This window comes from Balaenoptera physalus (assembly GCF_965194825.1).
Source record: "Balaenoptera physalus genome assembly, chromosome: 4".
Taxonomy (NCBI): domain Eukaryota; kingdom Metazoa; phylum Chordata; class Mammalia; order Artiodactyla; family Balaenopteridae; genus Balaenoptera; species Balaenoptera physalus.
The window spans coordinates 78,185,874-78,195,710 of NC_138891.1; positions in this window are offsets into that span (position 1 = coordinate 78,185,874).

A 9,837-nucleotide genomic window follows, 5' to 3' on the forward strand; every position below is an offset into this window, starting at 1 on the left:
AATATTCTGTGTCTAGAGATGTGGGGGACACAGTACATTCACAGTCGTCTTTTTATGGAATATTGGCTAGGTGCCATGCAAGCTGAATGGATTCAGCAGACACCGTCTGTGCCCTCACTGAGCTCATGAAGCTGTGGGGATGCAGAGCAGTTAGGACACAGTGGAATAAGTGCTTTTGGAAGGAATATACAGGTGTTCCTGGAACAAATTAGGAGGGGCTCCTAGCCCAGGTGTGGGAGCTCAGGGAGGGTTTATGGGGAGGCAACATGGAACCTGAAGCCAAGGGTGATTGCGGATAACCTTGACGGGTGGGGAAGAGGGGAGTGCCGTGTGATTTACTTGTATGGGATCCCTTGAGCTGCTGGGCGGTAGCCAGAGTAGAGGCAGGAGGCCAGCCGAGTGGCTACTGTAGTGTCTCAGGGGAGAGGTGAGGGTGGCTGAGACCAGGGTGCTGACCTAGGAGGACAGAGAAGGGGTGGGGTTCCGAATTGATATCGGACTTGCGGAAGGATGCGGGCAGCGAGAGCAGACACTCAAGCGTGATTCCTTGGTCGTCCATGCATGGCCTGAGCAGCTGGCTAGATAAAAGTGGCATCTACCCGATGGGAGCACTGAAGTGGGAGAGAGGCTAGGAATGTGTGTATCCTTGACCATCGTAAGGTAGTGTTTCAAGTGAGAAGGAGGGATCATCATTCAAATACAACCAATACATCAGGTGAGAGAAATGTCTCTTGGATTCGGAGGACCTGGCAAGCACTGTCTTCTGGCAGAGGAGGGAGTAGAGGGCGGTGGTCAGAGATCCGAAAGGAAGGGAAGGGAGGCAGCAAGCGCTGTCAGCTCTTTCCAGAAGTGTGACTGTGAAAGGGAAGAAGTTAGGTAGCAGCTTCTGGGGTTATAGGATCGGGGAGGTGTTGTTCTTTTTGTCTTTTAGCTTTTAAAATATGTTTAAGCTGGAAGAAGCTTAGAAATGTTTAAATAGTGTTAGAAAAGTAAAAGGAAGGTTGAGGACACAGGTTGTGGGAGAAGGTGGGAGGGGATCCTGGGGGCATTGGCCCAAGGAAGGGACGCTTTTCCCACTGCACCGGGAAGGAGGAGCTGGAGTACAGAAGTAGGTGATTTTGAATGACTGCCGATGGGAAGGTCTGTAAATTCTCTCCTGATAGTTTGTTTTCTCTATGAAGAAGGTGATGAGGCCTCTTAGACACTGCCAAAATTAGAGCTGCTTCTCCCTGCAGGGCTGGACCTTATGTATTGTCTCTTAATCACAATGAAACAAAATTTCAGGAAGAAGAGAACCAGAGATGGGCCAAAGAGAGGTTACAGGGCTTTAATTTCTGATGCATAACAATGCTAAACAGTGTTCAGCTATTTTCTCCTACCTCCAGGTGGCGCTCATCATCCAGTCCAAACCACCCTGGGCCCCTGCAGGGGGAAGTGGGGAGGATACAGAACAGCCAGCCAGGGCTCTCAGCCTCAGTGGTGACTGTTTCTCTTCAGGGCATTGTCACCCTTTCCCTTCAAACCACAACTAAAATCAGCACCCTCCTTTAACCAGTTTGGGAGTCCAGAACTGGGCAAACAGTTTACCTTTTTCCTCACACCATCGTTTTACAAAAAATAAAATCAGAGAGAAATAAACTATAGTAGAAGTTGTGGCAGGCCATTTCTGGATTTCTTTCAAGGATTTATTTAATTATTAACAGTGTATTTTGTCGCACATGGTCTGCTCATTATTCCTGGGTTGACTGGGAAGAATCTATCAGAGGATCAGGATGTCAGGTCTTGAAAGCCAAGGGAAAAAAAAAAATTCTAGAAGGAGCAAATTGTTAACCATCATTAGCCCCTGAAGTACTTTGTCTTCTCTCCTCAGTTGTTTTGACCCTTTTCATTTGTTGAACCCATACCCTCCGCCCTCCCCCAGTGTGCTTATCCTCTCTCAATTCTCTGTCTCCATAGGGTGTTTGCCTCCTGAAACTCATTTCCTTCCAAGGAAGCAAGCATCCTCTCAGGGCCTGGGGGAGAGCAGATTCCAGCAGAGAGGTGGCCATGTTTGCGTGGCTGTTCCTTGTTTCTCTTTCCACCAAAAAGTCACAGCTGATCTTAACAGAACAACCCACATCCGCATTTTGGGGCTGAACTTCCCTTTCTCTGCTTCATCTAAATTTCCCCTTTCAGCTTCTCTATGAACTTCTATAACCTAACATCAGACTCCTTTCAAGTTCTCCACAAGCCAGCATCAGGCCCCCCATTTCTCCCGCTGAAGTATATATTGGGGAAAGGTTTGGTTTTCCCATCTGTCCTGAATCAGTGAGTTGTGAGCACCTCATGCCGAACTCTCTGCCTCACTTTGCTCCTGCACCTGCTGGCCTGGTCCCCCAAAACAGGATGTGACCTCAGAAGTGAGGCAAGCTCCACTGCCCGTTACCACTCCAAGTTCAGTCCTCAGATGGAGTCACCTGATGGGCACGCACCAGTTTGTGGACTTATTCCCTGTGCTCCAATCCCTTTTAGGAGTTTCATCGTCTTCACTCATCCACAAGGAATGTCTCTGATGCCCCCACTCTCTAGTATGGTAATCGCTAATGGTATATTTTCCCAAATAAGAGTCATTTAGGGGCTCCCCTGGTGGCGCAGTGGTTAAGAATCCGCCTGCCAACGCAGGGGACACGGGTTTGACCCCTGGCCCGGGAAGATCCCACATGCTGCAGAGCAACTAAGCCCGTGAGCCACAACTACTGAGCCCGCATGCCACAACTACTGAAGCCCGTGTGCCTAAAGCCCATGCTCTGCAACAAGAGAAGCCACGACAATGAGAAGCCCACACACCGCAACGAAGAGTAGCCTCCGCTCGCCTCAACTAGAGAAAGCTCATGCACAGCAACGAAGACCCAACAGAGCCAAAAATAAAAACAAATAAATAAATGAATTTATTTTTTTAAAAATAGGGGTGTTTCCAAGTGAAAAAAGGTCATTTAGGTTCATTAATACTATAGTTGGCTGGGAAGTGGAGGGAGACTTCTGCAGAAGAGTCCAGAGCCGACTTGATCTTTCCAAGTTCATGTGATGGGAAGAGTAAAGCAGAGTAAAGATCCTTCTTGGCCATTCAGTAGGTACTGAATCAGACACACATGCACGTGTCTCAAGACAGGCATTAACTCTCAGAGAGAGTACAACCTAGATCATACTAAAAAAGAAAAGCATACAATATTTTATTCCTACACCATACCATGCATGATCACCAGTGATGTGCTGTTAAATATTGAACAACTTGCTCTCTGGGAAATAAAAAAGTTTACATGTATGTATATGTGATTATAAATTTCACTGACATAAAGGTTGTATAGCACATAGTTTACAAATAACAATAAAATGTATAATATTCTTTATTGTAAATTTCAAATAGTCAGTTGATTCTCACTGACTGTTTCAAAGATGTTTGCCCAACTCTCAATGGTTGCCAATCTATGGTTGCAATTGATGAATGAGGGTAGTTCTGATATAAACGTTGGTCGATACTTTTGTTTAAAAAGGGAGATGAAGATGAAACAATGAATACATGTGTCAGAATTTCTGTTATTTGTCAATGACATGGGCTCCTTCTTTGCTGAATAGGATAATAGTTTTCAACTACCAGAAGAATAATTCCTTTACAAGGTTATGGCTACAGACATGACATACTTTTAAATTTAGTCTGCCTTATTAACATATTCTCCATTACTTTCTTAAGTCTTAATCAACAAAACAATAAATTAAGCCCTGATTTGTAGTGTTTTTCAATTCCATGGTGTAAATATTCTTACCATGGCTGATTTTAAGCTCCCAGTGTGATAGCACTGAATGCAGAGTTGGGAAGAGATGAACAGTAGCATACCATTGTATAATACTTCTACCATACAGTAGACATAAATAACTCAAGAGTACAGATAATAGTAAAGTGTAGTGAAATAATTAGAAAGTGATGAATCTTTTAAAAATATAATCCATTTTATTATGAGTTTATACAATGGTTTTTAATAACTGGCTCACAGAAATTTTGAAAATTGAACAGTCAGTTCTGGTGAGCCAGTATGACCTACCTCTAGCACAAAACCGTACTCTTTCCGCATCAGAGGTAGTATTATCAGATAGAGCAGTTGGTACGCTCTCCCCCCTCCCAACTCCTCCCACACACACCTTAGTACAATTGTTATACTAATATTCTCCTAGTCAAATAGGCTTTAAAGCTGATTGCTTCCTTTCATTACTATGGACAATTAGTCACCAAGGCATTCATTAATCTGTTCATTACTTTTGAGAATTCTACCCTGGAAGAAATAAAAGCGTAATGAAAATCATAAAACAAGGACAAATGTAGTTTAAAATATTAAAGTGTAATAATTAATACAACAAACTTATGAGAAAATTAATATTACTTCCATTTTATTAAGAGGAAACTGAGGCACAAAAAAGGTTAAATATCTTGCCCCAATGTCACCCAGCTAGTTAAATGTCAAGCTGAGATACAAACCTAGGCAACCCAGACTCAACATTATGATACCCTTGCACAGTGATGTTCTGCTCAGATCCCTTCTACAGGGTAATAAACCCACTCCCCAGCTGCTGGTCATATCAGCTGTTGACAGTTCACAGCAGGATCTCTCACTGGCCTTACCTTTGCTTCATCTCTCCCATCAACAGTTTCCTCATGGCAGAGAATATTTATATCTCCTACATTTGAGTCCAGTTCTACCCGCAGGCTAGGTTAACCATATCATACTTATGTGGCCCAAATAGCAAAGCTGTGGTAGTGAGGGTGTGGGGAAATGGGGTCTCTCATGTGGTGGGTGATTTGTTAATTTCCCCTTGTAATTTTGCCACTTTTTGCTTATCTGCTTTTGCTTAATTTAAGGCTGTATTCCTTCAAGATTTTTATATCATCCAAGTGAATTGTTTCTTTTTGTCATTAGTGAGTGCTGTTCTTTCTCTTTTATTAATTCATTGTCTTAAAGTCCATTTTGTCTTATATTATAACCACTTTAATTTGGTTAGTCCTTGCTAAGTGTTACAGATATCTTGAGTAGGTTGGCCGCTTACTCAAAGGCAGTCTCTCCTTCCTTGTTAGGAGCAAAGTGCTGAGGTAAAGGAAATGCCCCTTCAGACACACACTTGACTCACGGTTCCCTTCTCATGGAAATGGTTTAGGTACGACCCGTGATCCAGTTCTAGGCAAAGAGATATAAAGGGAAGTCTGCCATCCATTCCTTATGTAGAGACACTTAATGAGAAATCTCTTTTCCCTCCTTTTTTTGGGATGTTATCAGGTGGGATATGCTGATGAGAGATACTGCAGCCAGAAACACTGAGAATGGCAAATTGAAGAGAGAGAAAGAGCCCAGGTCCTTGAGGGCATAACTGAGGTACAGAATCAGCTCTAAAACCACCTACCTCCAGATTTCTTTTTTTTTTTTAATTTATCTTATTTATTTATTTATTTTTGGCTGTGTTGGCTCTTTGTTGTTGCGCGCGGGCTTTCCCTAGTTGCGGTGAGCAAGGGCTACTCTTCCTTGTGGTGGGTGGGCTTCTCATTGCGGTGGCTTCTCTTGTTGCGGAGCACAGGCTCTAGGCACGTGGGCTTCAGTAGTTGTGGCACAAGGGCTCAGTAGTTGTGGTGCACGGGCTTAGTTGCTCCGCAGCATGTGGGATCTTCCCAGACCAGGGCTCGAACCCGTGTCCCCTGCATTAGCAGGCGGATTCTTAACCACTGCGCCACCAGGGAAGCCCCCAGATTTCTTATTGAGTCAGTAAACGTCCTTGTTGTTGAAGCTCCCTTTAGTTTTATATTCAGTTGCCTACAGCTGAAAATATCAGCCAGTCTTGGGGGAGGCAGTTCTCTGCAGGCTCAGATGAACTTCCAGTGAGGGATGAAGCTGTGGCCTGTCAGCAGCAGATGTTTCTAGCAACTGAGAGAAACGCTAGTCATTCCTAAAATGGGGATCTGGATAGACACCCTTGTATCCTCTTCAAGGTATTAAGAGTTAGGGTAATATGATAGTTAAGGTCTGGGTCAGACAGACTTGGGTTCAAGACTTATTCTGGATTTTACCAGCTATGTGACCATGGGCAAATTAATCAAAATCTATAAATCTTGGTTTTCTCATCTTTAAAAAATAAGTTTAATAGTACTCGCCAGGAAAAGTTTTTTTCAGGATTATATAAGACAAAAAGATAAGTATATAAAGAGTATCATATACTGTCTGACTTCACATGTTTCAATTATGCTGTTTTTTTCCTCTACTCTTTCTCTATTTTTGATTGCATTGATTTCTGCTTTTATCTCTACTGTTGTCTTTCTTTGGTTTGTTTTGGGTTTAACTTGCTCTTCTTTTTCTAGTTTCTTAAGATAGAAATTTGTATCATTGACTTGAGAACTTTCTCTTTTTTTTGTAAGCATTAATGTTATAATTTTTCCACTAAGTACTGCTTGAGCGGCATCCCATCCTTTGTTTGAGGGGGAAGGTAGGGAGAGGGTGATGAGGAGTGATGAGGTGACAGCTTCCTTCTGGGGTTCCTTAGAAAATGCATGGGAGGGAATCCCCTGGTGGTCCAGTGGTTGGGAGTCGGCGCTTTTGCCGCAGGGGCCCATGTTTGATCCCTGGTCAGGGAACTAAGATCCCGCAAGCCGCAAGACATGGCCGAAAGAAAGAAAGAAAGAAAGAAAAGAAGAAGAAGAAGAAGAAAATGCTGCACTGGAAATCTTGGTTACCAGCTCTTGCTCCCAGATCGTATCAGTTCTATGGAAATGGCTAATAGTGGATTTTAGCCCTTAAAATCTATCCTTTGTCTTCTATATAAACCACAAAGTTTTCATTCACTTAACTTTATGAGTAAATATGACTACTTCTGGCTTTAATTAAGGAAAAATTGTAATTGAGAACTACAATTTACGGGTGTAGACCATCAGAGAGAAAAATATGATTTAATTACATGTACGATAATAACATTGTGTTGGGCGTCCCTATACCACCCCTTGGGTTCAGTAATTCTCTAGGAGGACTCAAAAGATTCAGAGTACAGAAACACTCAACAGTTGCGATTCATTATAGTGAAAGGATACAAAGCAAAGTTAGCAGTGGGGAACAGAGCATGAGGAGAGTCTGGAGGAGAGATGGTCTTCTCCCAATGGGGTCACATAAGATGCACTGAATTCCTCAAGCACTGAACTGTGACCACGCATGTGAAATGTCTACTAGGGGGCCCATTGCAGACTCAGTGCCCCAGGTTTTTATTTGGGGCTGATCATGCAGGCAGCCTCTACCTAGCACATACCAAAATTCCCGACTCCTTAAAGGAAAGCAGGTATTCAGCACAAATCCTGCTGTTTGTACAGACAGGCACTTTGTGAGCGACTCTTTTCATCAGTTAGGGAATTGGGAGACCCCTCCCCAAATCAAAGATCAGACGCCAGCCAGGACCAACCTTACAAGCAGGCCTTTCCAAGGATAACTGTGTTAATTAACTCTTTTCTGCACAAGCATGTTCCTGTCAAATCAATTGGATTAAACCATATTCTTCAAAGTAGTAACTTGAAATATAATGTGGTCACCTGGAATTACAAGCTTTTTATAACTAAATAAGCCATAGGGTACAGGAAAAGTGACTTTTAACAATGCATTATCCAAATCTGTTTTTATTAAATCCTGTGTCTTTACTAATTTTACTTAAAAAATTTTCCTCAAGTCCAGTGAGCAGTGGTCAAATCCAAACTCAGCCAAAAAGAGAGTCATAAAAATGCAGTTCACAGCCAGAAACTAAAATATTCAATTCACAGACTTGAGTTGACACAACTTTGCCCACAATTTGGCCACATAGCCAGAAATTTCAGAATAATTCAGAGGTTCATAAAAATCATTCCCCAAACTCCAGGGAGACTGTGTCATGTTCTTGAGTCTCCTTTCTTATAGCTCAGTCAGTTCCACTTGAAACTCATTGCCCTGGTGGGAACCCTGAGGTTTGCAGTCCAAAGTCATACTCAGAAACAGAATGGATGGTCCACACTCAGCCACAGTTTTAATCTCTTTTGAGGCGGTCACAGTGATGCACCACCCAGGGTCCACTTTAAGGAGGGACTTGTTGACTCAGCTGCAGGAAGTGCTATCAGCCAACAGCCTTCAGCTTTCGGCCCATTAGGGATTACAGTACCTTGCCCAGGGTCATGCCCTTCCTGGGGCAGCCCCCATCCAATGACTGATTCAAGTGGGAGTATAAAGACCCAGCCTTCCCAGCCAAACCTGGGACAACTCTGATGGGCCATTTTAATGCTCAAGCACACCTTGGGGTCAACTGAGCCTGTCTTCAGGCCTGCATTGCAGCTTGACCTCTTTGCCCAATCCAGCTTTCTCTATCTCCCTTCTACAGGTGCTGACCCCAAGGGCATTCCCTAGTAAACATTCTGTATATTACATTTCATGTCAGCAACTGACCCCTGGAGAAGCCAGCCCATAACGTAATTGGGTAGGACATTTTAAAGCATCTTTTCATTCCATTGAATGAAGGCAGATCAGCAGTTGGGAACAAGGGCCATCTACTCAATCCACGTGTCTTTCCCAGCCCAACCAGAGCACCTTCTGAAGAAATCAGCAGTGTCCTTCCTCCTCGCATTCTCAAATTCAAGGTATTTGGATGTTATATTATCATCAGTCTGAAAGTACAATCTTGTGAGTTATTTTACATACAAGAAGGTTCATATCTTACAACCCTTACATTCTAGAGGTCTTTGTTCTATGGAAGAGGTTTGATAATTTTTTCTGTTTCCATAGGTCAGTCTTATGCCTGAATTAAAAGAAATAAAATATCTATCCTACATATCAACTTCTTCCCTAATTGCCATAATCTGTCAGTGAAATCAAGGCATGAATGTAAAGAAATTTCAGTATAAATTACTCTCTTTCTATATCCGGCAATGAACCTAACTTTTTTTTTTTTTTTTGAACCTAACTTTTAAAAATTCTTGGCACACAGCAGGAGCTGAGTACATTATTCCAGTTATCTTTTGCTGTTTAACAACCCTCCCCCAAATATAGTGATATAAAACAATGACAATCGCTTGTTACTATTATTTCTCCAGATTCTGGGCTCACATAGGCAATCTCCCTCAAGGTCTCTTGTGTGCCTGTGGTCAAACTGTGCATGAGGCTTGAGTCGTCTCAAAGCCTGTTTTAGCCTCACACGTGTCTGGTGCCAAGACTGGGACAACTCAGACAACTGGGGGCTGGAGCAGCTGGGGCTCCTCTGGCACCACCATCAATATGTGGGCTCGTCACGTGGCCTCTCCAGCATGGCAGCTTCAGGGTAGTTGGACTTCTAACATGGCAGCTCAGCTCCTAAGGCGTGTCGAGAGGGACAGGGAGGGAAGGAGAAAGAGAGAAGAGAGAGACCAATGCTGTATCATTTTTTATGACTTAGCCCTCAAAAGTTACGTAGTGTCACTTCTTAGCATTCTGTTCATTAGAAGTGAGTCACTAAGGCCAGCTCATATTCAAGGAGAGAGAAATAGACTCCACTTCCTCACAGGAGGAGTATTTATAAGTTTGCTGACATGTTTTAAAGCCACTGCATATGCCAAACCTTCTCCTTTTGAGCAGAAAAGCAGTTGAGCCTCCTTTGTTTCTTTCTTAGCTGGTGTTGCATTCTGGCCAAGTGATCCTGTTTCTGTGTACATTCCAGAAAACTTACAAGAAAAATGACAAGAGCCAACATTTATTTAGAGCTTATTTTGTGCTGGTAATCTAAGTTCCCAAGTTCTCGATCCTGTTTTGAATTATTCTTCACTTACTATCCAAATAAAATATCTCAAGTCCC